Here is a 24,828-nt window from a genome sequence, read left to right on the forward strand (position 1 = left end):
GTCAAATATTTTTAAACTGTCTGCAAAAAAAAATCTCTTGTGGTCCCTCTGTACTTACCAAGTCCTTTGTATTGTATATGGGGTTGTCTTGTGGTAGAACCATATAATAAAACCCATAACTTATAAGTGCACAATGAGCATTATTCTAAGAAATTCCATTGAGTTGAAGAAGACTTTGGACAGGATCTCGGGCGATAAATCCCCTGTAAAGGATAGTTATATATTTGAAACTTTGTATGTTCCATAAAGAAATTACTTATGGATAAAATATTTCATTGGCATTGGTGAGAGTTTATATGTAAAGAATGCATGGTTTAAAAGTATCTGAATATGTGGAAGTTTAAAACCTAATGGAAATTGTGTTGAAGTTTCATTACCTTTGTCTTTCCTAAGGTTGCTTTAAGCTATTGTAGCAGGAAGTTTCAAAATAAATTCACCGTGAAGCATTGTTGTGATTTCTGGATTGCTTGCATTTTGAATGGGGGTGGCAACAAGATATGTTAACTGTGCTCTTACTAGCTAACTTCCCCATGGGTGGAGCTGGAATGTATGAGAGCACAGCACTAAATACCAAAGAGAGTCATTTAACTTAGTGTCTTCCACAATTGGGTGTTCATGTAAGCTGAAACTTCCAGAATAAAACCGCATTGTTGTAAGTAACAACATGACCTGTGAACATTTCTTTCTGTTGTCAGGACGACATCAAAAGTATGAGCGGGCTTTTTTTTTAATAATTAAAGACCTATGGCCCTTACCTAATTATCTGGCATCATTTTGGGTTCCTTAAGTAACCTTTCCCTTGATTGAGTTAAACAGGAATCTTTGCTGAAGGGAGTAACTTTGTTTTTCTGTATCATATGATACGATTTAACACCAGGTCTTGTATCTTTCTCATTTGTGGCGTGGATCAGGGGTGCTCAAACCTTTTGCTTCTGAGGCCCCTTCCCTTATTTTAAAAATTCCACGGATCCCTGTAACACAAGTATATTTTTTCTGTGTAGAAATTAATTATACAATCAAACATGTATTATTTGTGTTTTATTAAATGTTAAACTTGTTGCTAGTGCTTGTTTTCAGATTGCTCCATGGCCTCACCCCCTCCCTGTATCTGTAACCTCTTCCAGCCCTTACAACCCTCAGATCCCTGTGTTCTTCCAATTCTGGCCTTTTGTGCATCCCAGATTTTCATCACTAATCCACTGACATCTGTACCTTTAGTTCAAAATTCTCAATCTGTGGTCCATCAAGATCCTCGTGGTGGTCCATCAGCTAGTCTAATATGCAAGAACATGGCTGACACCATACGAGAAAACGAGCAGACTACCAGCATGACATCACACAACTATACTGGCTGTCATGTGCACAACATGAGTCATCATGTGTGAGCAACAGCCATGTAGTTTTATAAGCAAGATTAATGTTAGTTACAACATACAACTACAAGATTGGATTTTCAATATTAGTGGGGCTGAAAACAAGAAGACAAGCTGACTGAGCGTCTTACATGATACTGAAGCTCTCCAACTTGGTGCCAGACATCACCTCATTGGTGTCTTATCAAAAGCAGCACTATTCTTCCCATTAATTCTGATGAGCTTTTTGTCGGTGGCAAGCAAAAGGCGATGGGTAGACCGGTAGGTGGTCCATGGGGTCTTTTGCCTCACCTATGTGGTCTGCAGGCAAAAAAGTTTGAGATCCCCACTGTAGCTGGCTAGTCTCTCTGGAGTTTCCTAATGCTAAACCACTTTGTCTCTCTATTCCACTTTCTTTTTTAAAATGCTCCTTAAAACCCTTCCCTCGTCACTTAATCTTTCGGTTATGTATACTAATATCTCCTCTGTGGCTTGGTATCAAATTTTGTTTCACAATGCTAGTTAAGTGCATTTGGACGTTTTGCTTAACAAATCCGCTTCCCCTAAAGAAATGAAAACTTTTGTTGAGGCTGTGGGAATTCCTGGAATTCTGCAGACAGTACAAGAGATTAGTTTGGTGACAATAACAGAACCGCCCCAAAATAGAACAATTGGGTTAAATCAGTCGTGAAGTTTAACTGGACCGACCCGTAATATAATTCCTCACCTTGAAAAATGTCTGTTTCATTTTGTTGGTCCATCTGTTTCTACAACAGTGAGGCATAAAACCTTCTCATCTCAGCCGTCTCATGTGAAAGATCCCAAGGTACTATTTGAAGAAGAGCAGGGCGATTATCTCCCATGTCCTGGCCAATATTTATCCGTCAATCAATATCAGTAAAATAAATTATCTGGTCATTATCACACTGCTATTTGTGGGAGTTTGTTTTGCATAAATTAGCTGCCGCATTTCCTACTTTACAGTGGTGACTAAGCTTCAAGAAGTACTTCATTGGCTGTAAAGCACTTTGGGACATTGTGTAGCCGTGAATAGCACTAGATTAGTGCAAGTCTTTCTTTCTAATATAATTTAAATTATCCTGAATTTCTTGAAGATTTTGTTTGTAAAATCTTCCCTCCTGTTTCCTGAGTTCTCTGATTAAGTGTTGCTCTTTCTCTGGAAGAATCTGATCACTGTGAGTGACAGGAGCTCCAGACAATCTGCTTACTACCTCTTAGACTTAGTTCTGTTGAAGGGTCATTCGGACTCGAAATGTTAGCTGTGTTCCTCTCCGCAGATGCTGCCAGACCTGCTGAGTTTTTCCAGGTATTTTTGTTTTTGTTTTGCTTACCACCTCTGTCAGTGTGAGTGGTAGGCACTTCTTAGGAGCTTCCCAAATGGCCAGAAAATGGCCAGTCAGCGCTGCCAGAAGGCTTGGTTTACAGGGATTATTACTTCAATTGAAAGATGCTTGTGCTGGAGCTTGTTCGTTCAGTTTAAATTTTTATTTTAAGTGACAATTATCTTTGTCCTTCTGACCATGGGACGTGTTTTGGGGAAGCACTTGAAATTTCCTCGCTGACCCTTAGAGCATCCCCAGAACCACATTTGAAGCCTCTGGTGTAGATCATTGGCTAATTTGGTGTACACTGCTGAAATTTGGCTATAGTAATGAATTAGTTATGGATGTCTAAATATTATATTTAGCCACTGCATTGCTGGGTAAATACACCAGCTTCTGACTGTGATTTAGTTAGACTCAACAGCAGGGTAACCAGACATGTGGTCCTTTGAATGATCCATTTAAATACATTCTATTCATGGGATGCCAGCAAGGCAACTTCCCAGTTGGGAATTTAATCTTACATCTTCCTTAGTTAAAGTCTAGCTATTCCTACTAATTTAGATTGATGAAATAGAGGAAGTTTCTTCACAGGAAAAACACAGTAAAAGTAGATCTAGAAATCCCACAGCGTAAATATGGCTAGATTAAGTATTTTCCATCTTATTTAATATTGTAGAGAACTACTTCAAAATTGAATAAAAATAAAAATGCTGTGCTAAAAGAGAAAATAAATACTTGTAGTTATGTAACACTTTTCATGATGACCAGACGTGTCAAACTGCTTTACAGCAAATGAAGTACTTTTGAACTGTTGTCATTGTTGTAATATAGGAAACACAGCAGCCAATTTACCCAATGCACATTCCCACAAACAGCAATGTGATAGTGACCAGATAATCTGACTTTTGTGATGCTGATTGAGGTATAAATATGGGCCAGGCCACAGGGCTAATTTCCCTGCTCTTCTTTGAAATAATGCCATGGGATCTCTTGCTTCCCACTTGAGAGGGTAACTGGAGAGAAACGGCACCTCCAACGGTGCCGGACTGTCAGCCTTGATTTTTGTGTTGGCCAGGATTTTCCCCTTGGCAATTTGGGGACGGGGCCCACTCGCCAAGGGGAAAATGACGCAGGATGACGTTGGGTGGAACCCCCGACGTCATCCTGGTCCCCTTAATTATTCACGAAGGTGGGCGGACAGCAAAATTAGCTGTCCGCCCGCCGACCTGTCAATGGCCAATTAAGGCCATTGACAGGCTAATTAACGTTATTAAACACCCTGCCCGGCCAACCTTAAGGATAGCGGGCAGGCCAGGAGTCCCAGCGGGATGAAGTTTCGTGTCAGTTTTTTAAAAATTGAACCTGGAACCTTGAGACTGAGAAGCAGGAGTGCCACCAATTGAGTCAGGGCTTTTCAGCCTGGAAAAGAATTCTTTTAGAGCTGATCAGATTAGAGTGTGTAACCTTGAATATTCCATTAAATTAAAATATAGAAATAAGAGTAGAACTAGGGAGCATGGATTCAAAGTAATAAACTAATAACAAAAAATTTATCTTAACTAATCTTAGCAAAAAAAGTGGTCAAGGAGTAGGAAAACTTCTAGGTGGAGTAGTAGGGCACAAACCCTGGAATCGTTTGAAATAAATTAATATAACAATAGAATGACATAAAGAGCTCTCTGGATGGATGAATTATGCCTTCCTCACCTGTAATTATCTTATGATATGATTGCTACAACTCCAGACTCTGCCCCAGTTACATTGTATGTGGATCCGAGTGTAACTATGGCACCACACAAACAATTGTTTGATTGTCCCTAAGTCATTGTCAGGATGTTGTTTCATTTTGCAGCTCTCCCTTGATGTCAGGAGGGTTGTTACTACTGGCCAACTGCAAAAAAAAGCTTGATGGCTTCTGCAGCCAGTTGCAGCTTTTCCCAATCGCTTGCTGCCAGCTCCACAGGCACATGAAGCACCCGTCTGTGGTTGTATTCTGCACTTTCAACAAAAGCAATACCATTCGTTCACCTTGCCATACTAGAACCCAACTTGGGGTAGCTACCACCTACTCTAAGAGGAGTGCAGAAATAGCCAAATCAGAAACATGGGATGGAATTTTCCATGCCCTTTGGCATTGAGTGTGTTTGGCGGTGTGAGCAGATAATATGGTGAGAAGGCCAAAAATCAGTTTCATGATGTCACGAAACCAGTTTGCTATCGCCTGCTCTGCCCGTTAATGGCAGGCCGCATTACTCGCCATTGGACTTTGGGAACTTCATTGTAATACGTCTGCATATCATTATAGGCCCAGCTCGCCAGAATCATACCCCCACGCTGGATCATCTGAACATGTTTTGCATGCTGACGTCTTTCACAACTGTTCATAAGCAATGTGCACCTGGCGCACTGCACTTTGCTTGGGACTTTGAGGTTTGTTTTCCTACCTTGCTTCGGGCGGCATTCAAAGTCATCAGTGCAAGGCTTTGCAGACAGCAGTACTTTTAGGGGGGTTCATGGGCCGGTCTCTACCAAACAGACCAGCTGTAAAGCATGGGTGACTTTTCAACGGCTGGTGAGGGCTGAGGAGGCAATCTCCAGAGGAAATGAAGTCAGGTGAAGATGTAAGGGTTTGTGTGAGAGAGTCCCTTGAGCTGGCAGTGAGTGAGATTCTAGTGAATGTGAGTTGGGCTTGAGTGCATGAGTTTAGAGTGATGAGATGGGTACCTTACCCTGGCGGCATGGATGGGATCATTCACACTCTATCTGCATTGGATGGCCAACCTCTTCTGTGCAGCATTGGCACTGATCACCACTGCCATTGCCTACCAAGCCAGAGTGGTAATGTTGCTGCCCATCCTGCAGCCAAAGCGGGGATAGAGGACATCACAGGAGGCCTCCAAAGTATCCAAAAGGCATTTGGGGGACCCATCACTAAACCTGGGGGCTGCAGTCTTCTTGCCTTCCAGGGCCATGTCTTCTTTGCAGCAGTCGTGGACAGAAAGCACTAAGAGGTGTGTGTACGGCTGCACTTTAACTGTGGTGCCCAGGGTGATGAAGCGGCAAGGTGACGGCGTAGCGGGCGAATCGGAACCCGCCCACCATCGAAACAGCATGTTTCCCGGGAATGCATGATTAACGAGGCAGGATTAGGACGATACAGCATGAGAAGCCGCCATTGCGGCTGGCGGGTAAAATGTTCTTTTCTCACTCACTATTGCACTTAGTGCAAATTTGGGACGATTTCGCCCACAGCTTCAACATTATCACCATGGTGTTATTTTCCAACCTATTCTACAAAAATGGAATGTTTGTTTTAAGTTTTGTAAATTAGATACTTCTACACAGTTGCAAGCAGCAAATAAGATCATGTCTAAGTTGTTTTGGAATTAGCTTTGGGTGTGTCCTGTGTCATTACCTACTTTGGTCAGCTGCAAACTGGAATTGTTTCAGTGTGTGGAATGCTCCCAAGATTACTTGCTAACTTTGCAGTTCTTTAGAAAGCTTTCTTCAGCAGTGCTTATGCATGAACTCGCCTCACTTGGGCGTGTGCTACAGCTGTAAGAAGCCCTGCTCTGAGTTCTGCTGCTTGTAATGCATAAAATGACTGAATCAACATTCAACACAAGATAATCACACCTGAGGAAGGTAATTTGAGCCAGTTTAATTTCTCCATCCTTAGAGACCCCAGATTACCCAACCACAGCATTTAATTATTTCTAGATTGAATTCAGGGTTTTAATTTCTGCTTCTCCATTCTCCCTGTTCATCTCTGTTCTTTGTGTAAAGCAGAAAAAGAATAACTTGCACTTATGTACGTTCCAAAATGCCTTACAAGAGCATTATCAAACAAAATTTGATACCAAGCAACATAAAGAGCTATTATGACAGATGGCCAAAAGCATGATTAAAGAGGTAGGTTTTAAGGAGTGTCTTAAAAGAGGAATGAGAAGTAGAGAGGTAGAGAGAGGTTTATGGAGGGAATTCCAGAGTTTAGGGCTCAGGCAGCTAAAGACTAAGCTGCCAATAATAAAACGATTAAAAGCGGGGGATGTGCAAGAGATCAGTATCGAATGAATGCAGCTATCTCTGAGGATTGTAGGGCTCAAGGAGGTTACATAGACAGGACAGGTCATGGAGGTTTTTGAAAACAAAGATGAGAATTTTAAAATCAATGTGTGGCTTAACAGGATGCTAATCTAGATCAACAAGCACAGGGGTTTTGGGTGAATAGGGTTTGGTGCATGTGGGCATTTGGAATGTGGGCAGCAGAGTTTTGGATGAGCTTAAGTTTATGCAGGGTGGAAGATGGGAGGCCAGCCAAGAGTGCAGTGGAACAGTCAATTCTGGAGGTAATGAAAGGCATGGATGAGGGTTTCAGTAGCAGATGAGCTGAGGCAGGGGCTGAGTTGGAGGGTGAAAATAAACATTCTTAGTGATGACACAGATATGTGCTTGGAAGCCCATCTTTGGGTCAAATATGACACCAAAGTTGTGAGCAGTCTACTTCAATCTCTGATAGTTCCCAGGGAGAGGGATGAAGTTTATGACTAGGAAGCAAAATTTGTAGTGGGGATGAAGGAATTAGCTTTGGCCTGTCTGGTATTTAGTTGGAGGAAATGTCTGCTCATCCAGTTAGATAAGGAATCTGACAATTTAGTTACAGTGGACAGGTTGAGAAAGGCGGTGGTGATGTAGAGCTGGGTGTTGTCAACATACCTGTGGCACACTGAGGCTGTGTATTTGAATGATGTCACCGAGTGGATGGGGCAAGTTTAGATCCTTGGGGAAAACCAGAGGAAATTGACAGGGGTTGACAGAGAAGCCACTGCAGGTGATTCTCTGGCTATAATTGGACTGATGGGACTGGACTCACGTAAATGCAGTCCCTCCCAGCTGCTCAACAGAAGAAAGGCATTGGAGGAGGATGATGTGGTCAGCCTTGTCAAAGGCTGAGGAAGAATGTTTAGCTCATCAGAGTCAAATACAATGTAATTTGTGACTTCGATAAAAGATGTTTCAGTATTGTGACAGTGATAGAAATATGATTGGAGAGATTCAAGCATGGAAGATTGGGAAAAATGGGCATGGATTTGGGAAGCGAAAGCATGTTCAAGGACTTTCAAATGGAAAGAGAGGCTGGAAATAGTGTGATGGTTTGCAAGGATGGAGTGGGTCAAAATTTTTTTTGAGGAGAGGGACAATGGTGGCAGATTTGATGGCAAGGGATATAGTACCTGAAGAGAGGGAACTGTTAATAATATCAGCTAACATACGAACCATGAAGGGAAGTTGGGTGTTCAACTATTTAGTGGGAATAGGGTCGAAGCAACAGGAGGAAGGTCTCATGGAGAAGGTAGGCTTGGAGAAAACATGAGGGCAGATAGGAAAAAAGCTAAAGAAAGATACAAGTTCAGGGCTAGGGCAGAGGGGAGCCCTAGAAGAAGCTTGGTTAGGTAGGCTAGTGAAAGGGAGGGAAATGGCAGAGGCAGCTGAGCAAAGGTGAGGGTGGAAGGGACATGGGAATAAGGTTTAAAAAGATTATTTTCAGTAGAGAAAAGAAGCTGGGTGGTCATTTTTGTATTCCGGGATGATCCAGGAATAGTGAGCAGTTTTGGCAGAGGAGATTAGGACCTGATAGGGTTTTATGTGGCCCAATCAGATTTGCTAATGAATGGCTAAACCAGTTATCTGCCAATTACTTTAAAGGAGTGGAGTGTAACAGAGGAATTCCATGTGAATATAAATGAATAATACTCGATATAAAAGTGGAAAATTGAATCACATGCTGCTGCCTTCAGGCTCAGGTGATGCCACGAGAGAGGATAATAATCTGAACAGGGACTAGGGATCAGAGGTCTAGATGATGGCATGGTTGAGCAGATCAGTAACTGCAGAAATATTGTGGCAAGTGGAGGGCCAAAGGTTATGTAGTTAGGATTTTGAATGTACAGCTGTAAGCCATATGGCAGAGAGCTTTTTTCTTCTAGAGGCAGACACAGTAGGGTTGGGAGTAAGGATGTGGTTGGTGAGCGATACAAGAAAGTGATCAAAGATAGCCTCATCTGTGATTGACATGATGGGAGACAAGTTCAAGAGGGTGGCTGTGAAGAAGTTTGGGAATTTTCTACAGAGGAAGAGATTAAGCGAGGATTAAGCAGTGAACTCAAAGGAAAGAGAGCATGATGAATTGAGATGGAGGTAGAAATCACAGGAGATGTGAGGTTGTTCAGTGCAAAGGCAGAAGGATGAAAGTAGTGAGGATATCTTGCTGAGAAAATTGTTGTGACACTTGGGTGGTTGATAGAGGACTAGGATTTCAAATGAGAAGTGAGCAAACTTGAACAAGGTGAGGTGCTGGAAGGAGGAGAAGGTTCCGTAGGAATAGGGGGACAGATCAAAGTGGCATTTGATGATAAGGGCCATATCTTCACTGCAGTGGTTTACATATTCAAGTGGTGGAAGGCATAGCCAAGTGTAGAAGCTTCATTTCAGGAGAATGTGTCATGATCCCACAGCCAGACTTTCATCACGGCCATGATGTTGATGTAATCACCCACAATAAGTTTATGAACAGCAAGGAAAGGCCTTGTGCTCAAATGAACAGATGCTTTGAAGGGAGATGTGGAGACAGGTGGTGATAGCTGATCCAGTGCAAAGCCCACAGGGTCAGCATTGTGAACAGTGAGCAGGACAGGAAGGAGGTAGGAAAGATTTTCCCCCAGCAGCATACTGGGTAGGAAGGTCAATAAGCGAGTAGGATTGGGCAGTTGGGGTTGCTGCTTGTATGGAGGCAGCAAGAAGTACTTTGATAAGCCCTTTGGAAGATGACATGAGAGGCAGAGAAAGGTGTAGTCTTCTCTAAGAGAGAAACAAGTCTGTGACAGTTGCAAAGAGTAAGAAGACTCTTGAAGAACACAAATTTGTAATCTTAAATTTATATATTTTCTTAGTTTGAACCTGTACCCCCAGGTCTACTGCCGCAATGTATTTTAAAGTAGTGTTCCCAATTTTATTTATGCGCTGTTAAATTTTGACATACCTCCATAACATCAGCTTGCATGTGCTTCCCTTGCACGCTGAAAAGTTTGTTTTCCACTCTTTTCTCATTCAGAATTGATGTGGGGTTAAGATGAAAATATCTGGATCTTCAATGGCATTGCATATGGGCAGTTAGATGTAGTCGTATTCAGGTAAGATAGGGTGAGAGGGTAGATGATAATTAGACCAGGTTGCATAGGTTAAATCACCCCCATTTTAAAGCCAATATATTGTCCTTATTTTTATGTACTTTGATTTAATACTATTAACAACATGGGAAGACTGGAGGCCTGACATCTGCTGCTGCCGTGAGACAGCACCCATAGATAGGTCTGTTCCAGCTGTCGCCGTTCCAATGGACTTTGAATCTGTACCCCCATTAATCAGCAGGATGGCTGGTCTATTGGCAGCTTTGGGAACTCGAAATCTCTGAGCTAGCCTATGATCCAGCTCCCAAAGAATAAAAAGAAGTCAATGAAGAAATCAGGCAAGAAAACAGGAGAGACCCTACAAATCATGCATGAAATTTAACATAAAGCTGCTGGCAAAGATCCACCAGCTCCAAAAGAGAAAAGACAGGCAAAGATTAAAGGTGCAGTCCACCCTATCCAACACCAGAACCATTCCAATTTGAAAAATAGTCTTTCTGGTGGCTGCTTGCTAGACTGCATTTATTCCTGAAAAACCCAGGCGGAGATGGCATCAGATGCTCCATCCCAAGGTATCTTAATTTCCTTGAGAGATCCTAAAATAAAGCATTTAGGCCCTCATTGGTAAATGGAAGCATAGTTGAAGATTACCTCTGTTCTACCATACAAACAGAAAACTCATACCACAGCACTTTCAAATAATGATATTCCTCTTTACTATGTCTTCCAGCCCAGTGCTATTTCAGTTAGAATGCTGTTACTGAGTAGTTATTCCCCTTAATCTAATATGACATTTTGGTTTGGGATATAAGTGAAATCCAATTAAATGTGTTTATTGCTGTGAAAGATCAGAGAGTTTAAATATTATTTGCATCACACAATTGTCTGAATTGAGATTATAATAAAACAACACTGTCTGTTTCAGCAACAAGTTCTTTGCTTCATTCTACTTTCACATCTAATCTGCATTGGTTTGGCAATGTCAATAGAAAAGCAGTTGCTGGCTAATCATTTGGGATCTGATCTGATTTTGTAAAAAATCTTTACTTCAAAGCATGTAAAGCTATCCTGTCTGTAAGGCACACACATGTGATATATAACATGTACCACACAAGAGTGAAAGTAGATTTTAAGGACAGTCATTTTTGTCCATTGTTATACAGGCAAATTTATCTTAGCCTGTGAATAAATTTCATCAAATATTGTTTGATTGCTCCTGACAATTGTTTTTGATGTTTTGCTATATTAATGGCACTATATAAATGCAAATTGTTGATAAATTTAAAAGTCCTGTTTTTTAAACTGAGCAGTCTAGCAGACTTCAGATTCATCATTATCAACTGCAGTGTGAGCAAGAGAAAAATAACAGGGTTATGTTTGAAAGGTTCATTGCTGATGTAATCAGATTTTGTTCAAATGCATTAAAACTGTTATAGGGTTTGGATACCAAACTGAGTAATCTGAGTAATAATGGAACCCAATCACAGATAATCAGATGGGTGATTTCATGATCTGGAGTTCCCAAGATGGAATGCTGCTCCTAGGGAGTGTACCTGATTTCCCATGGTATGCTTCCTCTGAGCACTGTTTATAGAGGATAGCCAAGCTGGAAGGCCTTACACTGCAGTGATAAAAACAAAAAAACTGCGGATGCTGGAAATCCAAAACAAAAACAGAATTACCTGGAAAAACTCAGCAGGTCTGGCAGCATCGGCGGAGAAGAAAAGAGTTGACATTTCGAGTCCTCATGACCCTTCGACAGAACTTGAGTTCGAGTCCAAGAAAGAGTTGAAATATAAGCTGGTTTAAGGTGTGTGTGTGGGGGGCGGAGAGATAGAGAGACAGAGAGGTGGAGGGGGTGGGGGGTGTGGTTGTAGGGACAAACAAGCAGTGATAGAAGCAGATCATCAAACTGGAGGAACAACACCTCATCTTCCGACTAGGCACTTTACAGCCATCCGGACTGAATACTGAATTCAACAACTTTAGGTCGTGAGCTCCCTCCCCCATCCCCACCCCCTTTCTGTTTCCCCCTTCCCTTTTTTTCCCCAATAAATTATAAAGATTTTCCTTTTCCCACCTATTTCCATTATAAAAAAATAAAAAAAAAACCCCACTAGAGCTATACCTTGAGGGCCCTACCATCCATTCCTAATTAGCGCATTCGTTTAGATAATATCACCAACTTTAACTTTAACACCTGTGTTCTATTGTACTATTGTCGTTGACATCTTTTGATGATCTGCTTCTATCACTGCTTGTTTGTCCCTACAACCACACCCCCCCCTCCACCTCTCTGTCTCTCTATCGCTCCGCCCCCCACACACACACCTTAAACCAGCTTATATTTTAACTCTTTCTTGGACTCGAACTCAAGTTCTGTCGAAGGGTCATGAGGACTCAAAACATCAACTCTTTTCTTCTCACCCGATGCTGCCAGACCTGCTGAGTTTTTCCAGGTAATTCTGTTTTTGTCTTACACTACAGTTGCTGTTCAACAGGAGCTGAGCTGAGAGTGTACAAGTTTACAACCTTGGTGCTGTATTTGACCCAAAGATAAGCTCCTGACCATGTATCCACACTGTCACTAAGACCTACCTACTTCCATCTCTACCTCAGCTCATCTACTCTGCTGCTGAAACTCTCATCCGTGCCTTTGTCAACTCCAGACTTGATTATTCCAACACGCTCTTGGCTGGCCTTCCAGCTTGGCTATCCTCTATAAACAGTGCTCAGAGGAAGCATACCATGGGAAATCAGGTACACTCCCTAGAAGCAGCATTCCATCTTGGGAACTCCAGATCATGAAATCACCCATCTGATCATCTGTGATTGGGTTCCATTATTACTCAGATGAGAAAGGTGACAGGACCATCTACAATAAGAACAATGGCATGGATTTTCCTTGGAGCTGCTCCTGCTCTACCACAGTAACTTTGCCAGAAGTGCAGCAGAAACCCTATCGACGCATGTACATCTGTGAGTTCTGCCATATTTCCAGCTAGGTTCCAGCAGCAGAGCAGGGACAGCTCTGAAGAAATTTCAGGCCCAATTACTTATTAATTTGCAAAGGAATTTAATTTGAAATATTGATTAATTATTAAATGTGCAGAAATGTATTGCTGTTGTAATGGCCACATCCAAGCATTAACTGTTATGTAGACTTGTGTAATTTATTAAGTGCAGAAGTTAATACCCAGGATGTCAAAGCCCATTTAACGATAGACCAGTCTCAGCTCTGAAAATATAGATGATTCTTGTTGGTCTAAGCACAGGCGCACTGCTGCATAGCAACAAATGGTTGCACTAACATCTAGTGCATACAAAAGACATGTCACACATTTCTTTTATATATATTTGTAGAATACCAGGAATATATTGAAAATGTCTTGATTATATCAGATTTGGGAACATCAATGCTTTTAACATTTTGTAAAGAACACACAGAGGGTTGCATAAATCACATGATTTGGTCCATGGATATGTGTTATGAAAATTGTCTAGCAATTGTACAAATAATATTGATACTATAGTGACTGTGGGGACTATTCTCTATTGATACTATAGTGACTGTGGGAACTACTGTCAGAATGATTTACGGTTGACCGTTGAATCCAATTATAATGCCCCTACTTTTTGTGGAACAATATTTGCTTGCAGAGCTGTGTAAAAGTTTATACACAAATTGTGTATCATAGTTCCATCAGCTGGATGAGAGGCAACATCAGGCGGTGCAGAGAGTGGTGGGTGTGGGCAGAAGGTCCAAAAAGGGTCCCAGGTGAACTGGGAGTAAATGAGAAGTAAAGATGTATGTCATGAACTGACCAAGAGAGCAGGGAAAAGAATACCAGGGAAAGAAGAGTGTCTGTGTTAGCTGGGGAGGAGTGGCAGCAGGAACTGGCAACATGTGCACAGGAGGGGAGAACAGGGTGCCAATGTGCACTGGAAAGGAGGGGGATGGGGGGTACCAACATGAACAGAGAAAGAATTAAAAAGTTCTACATGAACTGAGAAGAAAAGTGCCGAAATGAACTAACAGGAGGAACGCTTGCCGGCATGAATTGAGAAGAAGAGATTAAAAGATTGCTAATATGAACTGAAGGCGAGAATAATGTCAACATGAACTAGGGAGATAGGAGAAGAATGGAAACATCAGCTGCTCTTCATTCATTGACCCTCGCCATTTTTCTCCTCTTTTCCTCACTTCTTGCTGGCACCAAGCTCTGGGAAGGGTGTAGATCAAGGTTTGGGGGCACAGAGGGGGCAGGTCGGTCACGATCTCAGGGTTGAATGCAGATCAAGGCTGAAGTGGGGTAATTCACCAATTGCAGCGGGGTCTTGAGATAGTTATGATCAGTTCCTTTAAGGAGTCAAGAGGAGCACTTCTGCTTCTCCTAACTGACAAGGAATGCTAGAAAAAGCACTCTATCCAGCAGTTTCCACCAAACTCTGGTTGCTGCCTGGTTTCTCGAATCTTCAGAAACCCAGCTGACAGCAATTAAATTTAAATCAGACTCCTAGTTACACAGTGGGAGACTTCATTAACATGTTTAAAGCAGCATCCTACCTCTCTAACATGGCACTCTTGCACAGCCCAAAACTTGCCATTGTAAAAATGGCAACAGGCATGTCCACATTGTGTTGGGGTGCTTTCCCTATTGTTTCTCAGGGCTTAATTTCCCCCTCCCCCGACCTTCCACACCCATCCTGCCAGTTGCAGAGGAGGGGGTTTTAACATCAAGCCCTTTGTGTTTGCAACAGTTTTCAAAATGTTATGAGAAAATGAGGGGAAAGGGCCAGAGAGCTGTCGGGTCAGAATTCTCCTTCTTGTGCATGACACTCATTTCTATTGGCTCAGGATGGTGAGCGGAGGAGATTCCTGTTTGAAGCAGTAAGAGTTAGATATCTCAAGAGCATATATAGATCATAAACTGCTTGGCTTCAATTTTGCTTGTCACTTTGTCAGACATGTGGAATACCTCTTCCAGTCTTACTCTGACTTCCTCCCTGACCTCTTCTTTTACATTACTATATGTTAGCACTGCTTACTGTTCCCGCTATACTGCTGTTGCTCTCAATTTGAACATTTAATTAAAAATGCTTCCAGTTTCCACTTATCCCTCACATTCTCTTATTGGCTCCTCTCTCTCTCCAGCTGCTGGAACAGGCTTGCCATAGAACCTATTGCAAATCCATAGACACCTGTTAGCTGAATTAGCCTTCTTTCCAATTCACTTCTCTAAAAACTCCTTTTTCACAATTTACCTATCATATCTGCTCTAATGACTCCTCTTTCAGTACCAGAGCTTCTGAAGTATCTTGTTTTTTCACTTAGCTGAGAATTCCCTTTATCTGTGGCCAACAGGACATTTGAGCATTTCAACTCCATTTGCTGTGCCTCTGCTATCAGCCCCCTTATTCTTTTCTCAACAAGGACACAGACCTCCTAACACCCAGAGCCTCTGAATTCATAAGGTTATTTCCTTACCTCCGCCACTGAAGGTAGGTGGAGGTCACTTTTCCACCTGTTTTAGTCTTTTGGCCGTAAACAATATATATCAAAAACTAATGGATGGATTTCAACTAAACTTGCAATGATAGGTTATGGCCCAAGGAAGAACTGATTAGTTTGAGATCCTGGAATTTTTTTAAAAGATCCGTCAACATTGGGAGATAGAGCAAATTGACTTTTTTTTTTTCAGAATGTTGCGGATTGTTTTATTTAGAATGTCGTTGACAGTTTTAGAATGCTGTGGATTGTCTTGGCTGCTGTGGTGCAATTTGTCACAGCTATCAAAATGTGAGTAGAGTTTTGTTGGTCACTGCTTCAACTTGACCTCTCGATTCCAAAAAATCCATAATGTTAAACATTTTAGTTGTGGGCCTCTGTTGATTTCTCACTGCTATCTTCTATCAATAGACTGTGCATGCAACCAGTGGATAGACAAGAATACAGTTACACATGCACATTTTCAGGCACAAATGAGCCCCTGAACATCCAATATGGCAGGTGGGATACAAACACCTATTATGTGCTGGGAGTGTGCTGATCACCTTTATGATAAAGGGGAAAAAAAGACATGTCCAGGGCCTGCACCTGAAGCAGGCCCTATGGGCTGCCTTTCACTCAGCCAGCACTGGGCCAGTTATGTTTGGGAAACATATGGTCTAACCAGCAGTCATTAAAGGGATGATTGGACATGCCACCAAAAATTGCCTGAATGTGGAGCTATGGTGAGCAAAAGCATCTATTCTGGGTCCACTGCAGTGCTGAAGACCATTGCTAGCCTCAACTCAGCACCTTCCCAACCCTCTTCCTTTTCCCAATTGTTTCACTCTCACTGCCAATCTTAGGATCTGTTTCAGGACCAGCAATGCTACAGCCCAAAATTGAAATCAACTTCATCATCTCATGTGCATGAGGCCTGAGGCCCAAAAAGGCAGAATGGGTACTTAATAGCCCTGGCTACAAAGTATTTAGGAAAGATGGGGAAGGGAAAAAATGGAGGAGGGAGGCATGTCAGTATTGATCATTGATACAGAAAATTAGAAGGGTCCTTATTGTCACTATGATCATGGTCTGCTGTGGCTGCTTGTGCCTGCAGCTCATCAGTTTTGTTTCACCACACTCTAGGTATTTGGGTACATTGGCTCCAAACCTATCTCAGTCCTTCAGAGTTCATGGAATTTATTTGGTTAGAATTAAGGAACAAGAGAGGAGCTATTGTGCTGCTGGGTGTATATTAAAGGCCACCATGTAGTGGGAAGGAGTTGGAGGAGTAAATTTGCAGGAAATTTGCAGGAATTATAGAGCAGCAATAATGGGGGACTTCAGTTATCCCAATATAAACTGGAATGAAGTTTCAAGGGAAAATGGGAGAAATTCCTGAAATGTGTGCAAGAGAACTGTCTCAATCCAATGTTTCTGGAATCTTGTTCTTGGAAATGAAGTGGAGCATGTTTCAGTAGGAGAGTATTTGGGAAACTGTTATAATGATCATAATGCCATTATGGTTTGAGTAGTTATGGAAAAGGATAAGGAAAAAACAAATGTGAAAACATTCAATAGGAGCAGGGCTAATTTCAGTGAATTGAAAAAGATCCTAGCCCAGTTGGATTGGAATCATAAGGAAGCTTTCAAATAGGAGATAGTTTGGGTGCAAATGAGTCACATTCCCACAAGGAGGAAAGGAAGAGCATCCAAAGCTAACGCCCTCTGAATAATTAAAGATAGGTATTGAAATGAAATAGAAAATGGAAACTTATGCTAAATGTCAGGTTCATAATTCAGTAAAGCAGCAAGTTGAACACAATAAGCGCAGGGGAAAACTGAAAAGGAGGGTCAAAGAAAATTAGAATGGATTAGCAGGGAACCCAATAATCTTTGATAAATATAATTAAGTAGTAAAAAGTAAGTCAGAGGAAAAATGGGGGGAATTAGGGATCAAAAAGGAAATTCTCCTTGTAAAAGCAGAGCGCATGACTGATAGAGTAAATCTGTACCTTGAAACTGTCTTTACTATAGAGGACTCTGCCAATGTCACAGTAAAGGAGATCATAGAAAAATTGTATAGAAGAAAAGTGAAAAGGAGATACTAAAAGGTTGTCAATATCCAAAAGTAGAAAAATTACTTGGTCCTGATGGGATGCATCCGAAGTTGCTGAGTTAAGTATGGGTAATAATTGTGGAAGCTCTGGCCGCGATCTTACAATCCTTCATGGCTGTGGGGAGGAGTACCAGAGGACTGGAGGATTGCAAAACAAAAACAGAAATACCTGGAAAAACTCAGCAGGTCTGGCAGCATCGGCGGAGATGAACAAAGTTGACGTTTCGAGTCCTCATGACCCTTCAAAAGAACTAAGTAAAAATAGGAGAGGGGTGAAATATAAGCTGGTTTAAGGTGGGGGTAGTGGGGGGAGAAGTGGGGGGGGTGGGGTGGTTGTAGGGACAAGCAAGCAGTGATAGGAGCAGATAACCAAAAGATGTCACAGACAAAAGAACAAAGAGGTGTTGAAGGTGGTGATATTATCTAAAAGAATGTGCTAATTAAGAATGGATAGCAGGACACACAAGGTACAGATAGCTCTAGTGGGGGTGGGGTGAAATTAGACTAAAAGGGCAGAAAAGGTATAGATTTAAAAATAATGGAAATAGGTGAGAAAATAAAAATCTATATAAATTATTGGAAAAAACAAAAGGGAGGGGGAAGAAACGGAAAGGGGGTGGGGATGGAGGAGGGAGTTCAAGATCTAAAGTTGTTGAACTCATTATTCAGTCCCGAAGGCTGTAAGGTGCCTAGTTGGAAGATGAGGTGCTGTTCCTCCAGTCTGCGCTGAGCTTCACTGGAACAATGCAGCAAGCCAAGGACAGACTTGTGGGCAAGAGAGCAGGGTGGAGTGTTAAAATGGCAAGCGACAGGGAAGTCTGGGTCATGTGGACAGACCGAAGGTGTTCTGCAAAGCAGTCGCCCAATCTGTATTTGGTCTCTCCAATGTAGAGGAAACCGCATTGGGAGCAACGAATGCAGTAGGCTAAGTTGGGGGAAATGCAAGTGAAATGCTGCTTCACTTGAAAGGAGTGTTTAGGCCCTTGGACGGTGAGGAGAAAGGAAGTGAAGGGGCAGGTGTTGCCTATTTTGCGTATGCATGGGGAGGTGCCGTAGTTGGGGGTTGAGGAGTAGGGGGTGATGGAGGAATGGACCAGGGTGTCACAGAGGGAACACTTCCTACAGAATGCCGCCAGGGGGAGGTGAAGGAAAGATGTGTTTGGTGGTGGCATCATGCTGGAGTTGGCGGAAATGGTGGAGGATGATCCTTTGAATGTGGAGGCTGGTGGGGTGATAAGTGAGGATAAGGGGGACCCTATCATGTTTCCGGGAGGGAGGAGAAGGCGTGAGAGCGGGTGTGCGGGAGATGGACCGGACACAAGAAAGGCTAGCAAAAACATGAATCCATAATCTTTAGTCAATATAATGCACATGAGCAAATTGCAATGTGTTTTTCAAGTATATGGCTTTTTTTGGCTGACAATTGCTCTGATCAAACTTTTGGGCTGTTGGTTGTCTTCCCACCAGACTGGTTTCAACTGTTACACACACAAGAGTTTGTATTAAAATTTTGAATTTTTCCCCAAACATACTGAGAACATCTGCCATATCATTGTGACAGCAGGCAAGCTTTAGAGCAGTTAAAATGTTTTTTATTAACATTAGTGGAAAGTGCACCTTTCATCTGTACTAAAATGGCAGCGTCCTTTTACAAGAAATTTTGAAAGATTTTTGGAAGCTCCAATTGTGTGAAGCAGGCTGATCATGTTAAATAACTGCTAAGTAGAAAAGGGTCACATCACTTGGACTAATTCATTTGTACCCAAGATATATCCTTTTTCCTTTGTGTATAAATTAAGTTTCAAAATTGGATGCTTTACAACAGTGAATGTTGCAGAAAGAACATAATATGTGAACTGGAAATGCTTTCATCTTTGAAAAATGACCAGCAGTGTGTAAGATCACTGAATAATCTCTGGGGTTAACAATTGTAATTATTGAAACATTGAATGCAGACTAAGGAAGAAGCTTGAAATCTGTTTGAAGGAGTATTTTCATTCAATATGTATAGGTCTTTCCTGTATCTACCTGGACATTGATTGTGAACAAGCCATTAAATTCTGGGAGGCATTAAATCCAAGCTTTTTCCAGTCCTTCCCTAAAACCTAATAAACAAAAATATCTGATTTGTGCTGTACAGTTCTGAACTCTGGCACTTTCAGCTTTTATTGGCAATGGCTTTGGGGAAGACATGGGATTGTACATAGGCATTCCTTTCTATGCATTCCTTATGGTGAAAGAGGAGGAACATATTACCACAAGAAGCAGTAGAGACGAGTAGCACAGATTTATTTAATGGAAAGCCAAATAGACATGTGAGGTAGTAAGGAATAGAAGAATATGTTGATGGGGTTAGATGAAGAAGAGTGTGAGGAGGCTTGTGTGGAACATAAACACTGGCATGAACCTATTGGACTTCTGTTGTAAATATTATGTAACAGAGTAGCACAGGAGACGAGAATAAGGCTGAAGACAACAGCCCACTAGGTACCCGCTTCGACCACTTGTTCATCAGCAGTGCAAGTCTTTCAATGATCTTTCAAAGAGCTGTGTTCAAAGGGGCTGATTATCCAAGGCAGCAAGGATTTGACCATCAAAAGATGTTCAGCCTTGCTCCACTGCGAGAACAGCTCTGTCTGTCATTATGAAAGTGACCACTGTTGTGCATTTCTTTAGCACCAGATCCTTTCAAGATGCCACATCAGCCAAGGAACGGTCATGACAACCATTTGATTTAGTCGTGGATGTGGTCTTCAACAGAACTACAGAGCTCACCCACTTTGGCATGACAGGCATGCGGCAGAAAAGAGCCAGGGAGTTCTACCATATTGCCGAATTTCCCCACAGTTCTGGATATCACAAATTACATAAGTAGGAAAGTGTCAGAAAAATAGCCGTTGCTACTCCAAAACTGGAAGCAGTTCCAGTCACTAAATGTTCAGAAGGTCTGTAATGCCAGCCAAAAGAGCTTGGCCTGGATTTTCCATGCCATCCGGCATCAGGTGTGTTTGGTGGTATGAGCAGACGGTATGGCGCGAAGGCCAAAATTCATGACGTTGTGAAACCAGCATGCGATCATCCGCTCTGCCTGCCGATGCAGGCCGAGTTCCTTGTCATCTGACGTCGGGAACCTCGTTGTAATACATCATATCATAATAAGGCCAGCCTGCCGGACTCATCGCCACCCCCGTCGGATTGTCCGCCCACGTCGGCGAGAAAACACACTGACGTGTTTCACAACAGCATATATAAGGCATGCACTTGACGGGCTGCACCTCGCTAGGGACTTCAAGGTTTGTTTGCCTACCTTGCTTTGGTCAGCACTCGCAGTCATCAAAACCAGGCTTCACAGACAGCACCAAATCACTTTTAGGGTGACTCACGGGTAGGTCTCTACCTACTAGATCAGCCATATGTGGATGGCTTTTCAATGGCTGCAGGGCAAGGTCTTGCTTGGGGGAGAGGGAGAACTGACCTCAGACAAGGGAAAAGGCTGCAGAATGAGAGCTGTATGGGGGATGGAGGGTATCCCAGGGTATGTGTGGGGGCACATGTTGATCTGTGCAAGTGGCCTCAAGATGGTGGGGGCTGAGGAGGCAGTCTGCAGAGGAGATGAGGCCAGATGGACGTGTGAGGGTAGGTGTGGGAAATGGGTGGTGATGTCCCTTGAGCTGGCAGTGAGTGAGATGCCAGTGAATGTGTGATGTGTGTGTGAGTTTAGAGTGATGAAAATGGTTGCCATACTCTGCCTGCATGGATGAGATAATTCATCCTTTATCTGCATTGGATGGCCAACCTCTTCTGTGCAACGTTTGGCACTGATCACTGCTGTCATTGCCTACCAAGCTGGAGTGATAATGTAGCTACCCCTCCTGCAGCCACAATGGGGATAGAAGACATCACAGCGGGCCAGTACCCAAAAGGCACTTGAAGTCTGCAGTCTTCTTGCCTTTCGGGGCCATTTCTTCTTTACTGCAGTCCTAGGCTGGAAGCAGTAAGCGCAGCTGTACTTTAAATGTAGTGCCTGGCATGATAAAGCAGCGAAGTGATGGCATAGCGGGCAGATAAGAGCCTGCCTGCCATGGAAATGCCATGTTTCCCGAGAATGCATAAGTAATGCGGTGGGTTTGGGACAAGACGGTGTGAAACCCACCATTGCAACTACATGTAAAATGTTGTTTTACACGCCCGCTACCGCACTTAGTGCAAATCTGGGATGACTCCGCCCTTGTGTGTGAATGTCAGGCAGCTACCAAGATGCTTTCATTTTATATCACTTATCGTTGCCTGAATCTTCTAGGAGAACAACCACAGCTAAGGATGGCTTCTTGGAGACCAGACATGCACTAATGCCAATGCACCCCCCCCCCCCCCCCCCCCCCACCCCCCTCCCCCCCACCCTCCATTCCCCCATTGCCATGGCCTATGACTTCATTGAGATAACCAGAAATGCATGCAAAGAGTACATATAGCCAGGCCCACGACTTATGGTCAAGTGGATCATTGAACTGCTGGAGAGAAGATTTCTCTGCCTGGACAGATCCCTTAGAGTTGCACAATATATGCCCCAAAGAGTTGCAAGGATTATCACAGCATTTTGTACTCCGCACATTTACATACTGTAGGAAGGCCATCAATTCAATTAGGATACAGAAGCTTGTGTTGCTCAAAGAAAGGATGCTCAGGCCTTAGCAATTCTTGAGGATCATCCAATTATCAGCTATAGCAGCATACCACACCATCACCTTTTTCTGTGCCAATTGCCAAAAAGTGACTTTCCTTTAAATACTATCAACATGAGCACATGACGACTGAATATCCCGCAATAGCCAGCAAGATTGTGTCAATATTCATCACCTGAGCATAAATATCCACACCTACTGAATGTTCCCTTCCCTGAATAACTTTAAGCCACAGGCAGGGAACATGCAGCTACTGGTGGGGTGAGGGGGCAGAATCTTTCCTCCTGGAGGACCTGGTTGGGGGGAGAATCCAATGGCAGGGAGGCGGGTAGTTTGCTGGGCTGGATAGAAGCACCCCTTGCTCTTGGCCCACAAGCAAAAAAGCACATTTTCCTGAAGGTGTCCTCGCTTCCTTTGAGCTGTCGGATATCCCGAAGCCTGGGAAACCCAGTCTGTTGGGGTTAGGACAGGTTAAATGTGAGGCTCCCCGCTTCATTATAAAATTTAAATAGCCAACCTGTCTGCTTGAAGTATATTGGTTGCCCCACTTTGATTAAACTCAGAAAGTAGAGAGGTTAGTGGCATTTTGGGGTCGGAGTTTAGATTTTGAAAACTGTTACATCTCACTGATCCAAAACCTACTCGGTTTGGAGTTAAAATAACCCCAATCAAGTATTTTTGTGAAGCGTTTCCTACATTACTGTTATAAACTGCAAGGAGGATGGTGTGGAAGAGGACATAGACAAATTGGTGTAGTGGGCAGATAGGTGGCAGATGAAGTTCAATGCAGAGAGGTATGAGGTGATGCATTTTGGTAGGAAGAACATGGACAGACAATGTAAAATAAGGGGTGAAATTTTGAAGAGGGTGCAGGAGCAAAAAGACTTGGGTGTATATGTGCATAGATCATTGAAGGTGGCAGGACAGATAGAGGGAGCAATTAATAAAGCATATAGTATCCTGGGCATTATTAATGGGGGCATAGAGTACAAGAGCAAGGAGGTTATGCTGAATTTATATGAGACACTCATTAGACCTCAGCTGCAATATTGTGTACAGTTCTGGGCACCATATTATAGGAAGGATGTGAACACATTGGAGAAAGTGCAGAAGAATGGTTCCAGGGATGAGAAACTTCAGCTGTGAGGATAGATTGGAAAGTTTGGGACTGTTCTCCTTGGAGAGAAGAAGGCTGAGAGGAGATTTGATAGAGATGTTCAAAATCATGAGGGGGCTGGACAGAGTAGATAGGGAGAAGTTGTTCCCACTTGTGAAAGGATCAAGAACGAGAGGGCACAGATTTAAAGTAATTTGCAAAAGAAACAAGTGTGATATGAGAAAAACCTTTTTCACACAACGAGTGGTTTGGGTCTGGAATGCACTGCCTAGGAGTGTGTTGGAGGCAGGCTCAATCGAGGCATTCAAGAGGACATTAGATGATTATTTAAATAGAAACAATGTGCAAGGGTACGGTGAAAAGGCAGGGCAATGACACTCGGTCATAATGCTCATTTGGAGCCAGTGCAGACATGGTGGGCCTCCTTCTGTGCAGTTAAGATTCCGTGAATCTCTAATGGTGCAAGAACAACAGCACAACACTGCAATGAACATGAGAAAATTCAAGGACTTAAATTCAGGGCTGGAGTTTAGTATTCAGAATGGATGCATGCAACGATAAAGAATTTAATATATTAGTTTGTTTTTTTTTGTATCGCATCTGTTTCAGATGTGAAACTAATTGATTTGTCAGTATCCAAGCAACATGATGTGTGAAACTATAATGCCTCATGATACAATTTCAATCTGTTCAAGTATACTCAGTTTTTTGTTCCATTCCCCCAGCACAGACTAGTTTTTACTTTAAATTTGTGGCTTCTTTGATCTGCTGACCAAGAACTTTTTGATTGGAGGAGGGCACACAGAAACAAACTACTCTTCATTTTTTTGTGTTTTTAAAAGTACAAACAAAGAAACTGCTCAGAGATTTTGATGAAAAACCATGTTTCAAATACACTGTTAGAATGTCACTAATGAAGTGCAGAAGCACAACCAAATCAGACCAAAAAAAATGGAAGATGAAAGACAAGGAGACACAAGGAACACATTAAATAGGAATTTATACAGAAATCTATTTGACCCCAGTCATGTACTGTCTCTAACACTGTAGTCTGATGTAGCAGTTGTATGTAGCTCTCTGAAACTTTGGCAGTCGTTGTTCACAGACCAACTTTGCATTCTTTTAAATCGAACAATCGTGTTAACCCCTAACATTTTAATAATAAATAATTATCTGGATAACTACTTTATTCAGGCTCCCTAGTAACAGGCTTAACCAACCAGTCGCAACTACAATAAAATTGCTTAAACTTTTTTTCTGTTAGATTTTAAAAGCATTCATCAGGATGTTGAGGCCCTGAACAAAACAAAATTGTTCAAGGTGCATTGTAAAATACTAATGTAATCTTTTTTATATAGATATCCATTCTGGATAAAAAAAAATACTCTTCCCTGTAGTTGCCTTTCTTTTCCATAAAGACAACTAAGGGGAAGAAAATGTTTCAAGATTTACTTCAACCACCTTAAAACCTACAACTTCATATTATTTTTTCAGGAACAACTTTGCAATGAGCATTGAAATAAATATTGTGACTTTT

The 24,828-nt window shown here is 42.3% G+C and overlaps 1 protein-coding gene across 2 annotated transcripts in view; it reads left to right on the plus strand.

Annotated features, from left to right (window-relative positions):
- kalrna (kalirin RhoGEF kinase a) overlaps positions 1-24,828 on the plus strand; it is a 1,007,899-nt gene that overhangs the window by 795,780 nt on the left and 187,291 nt on the right. The gene's annotated exons all lie outside the window — the stretch shown is intronic.

Source organism: Carcharodon carcharias, chromosome 12 (genome assembly GCF_017639515.1).
Source record: "Carcharodon carcharias isolate sCarCar2 chromosome 12, sCarCar2.pri, whole genome shotgun sequence".
NCBI lineage: Eukaryota > Metazoa > Chordata > Chondrichthyes > Lamniformes > Lamnidae > Carcharodon > Carcharodon carcharias.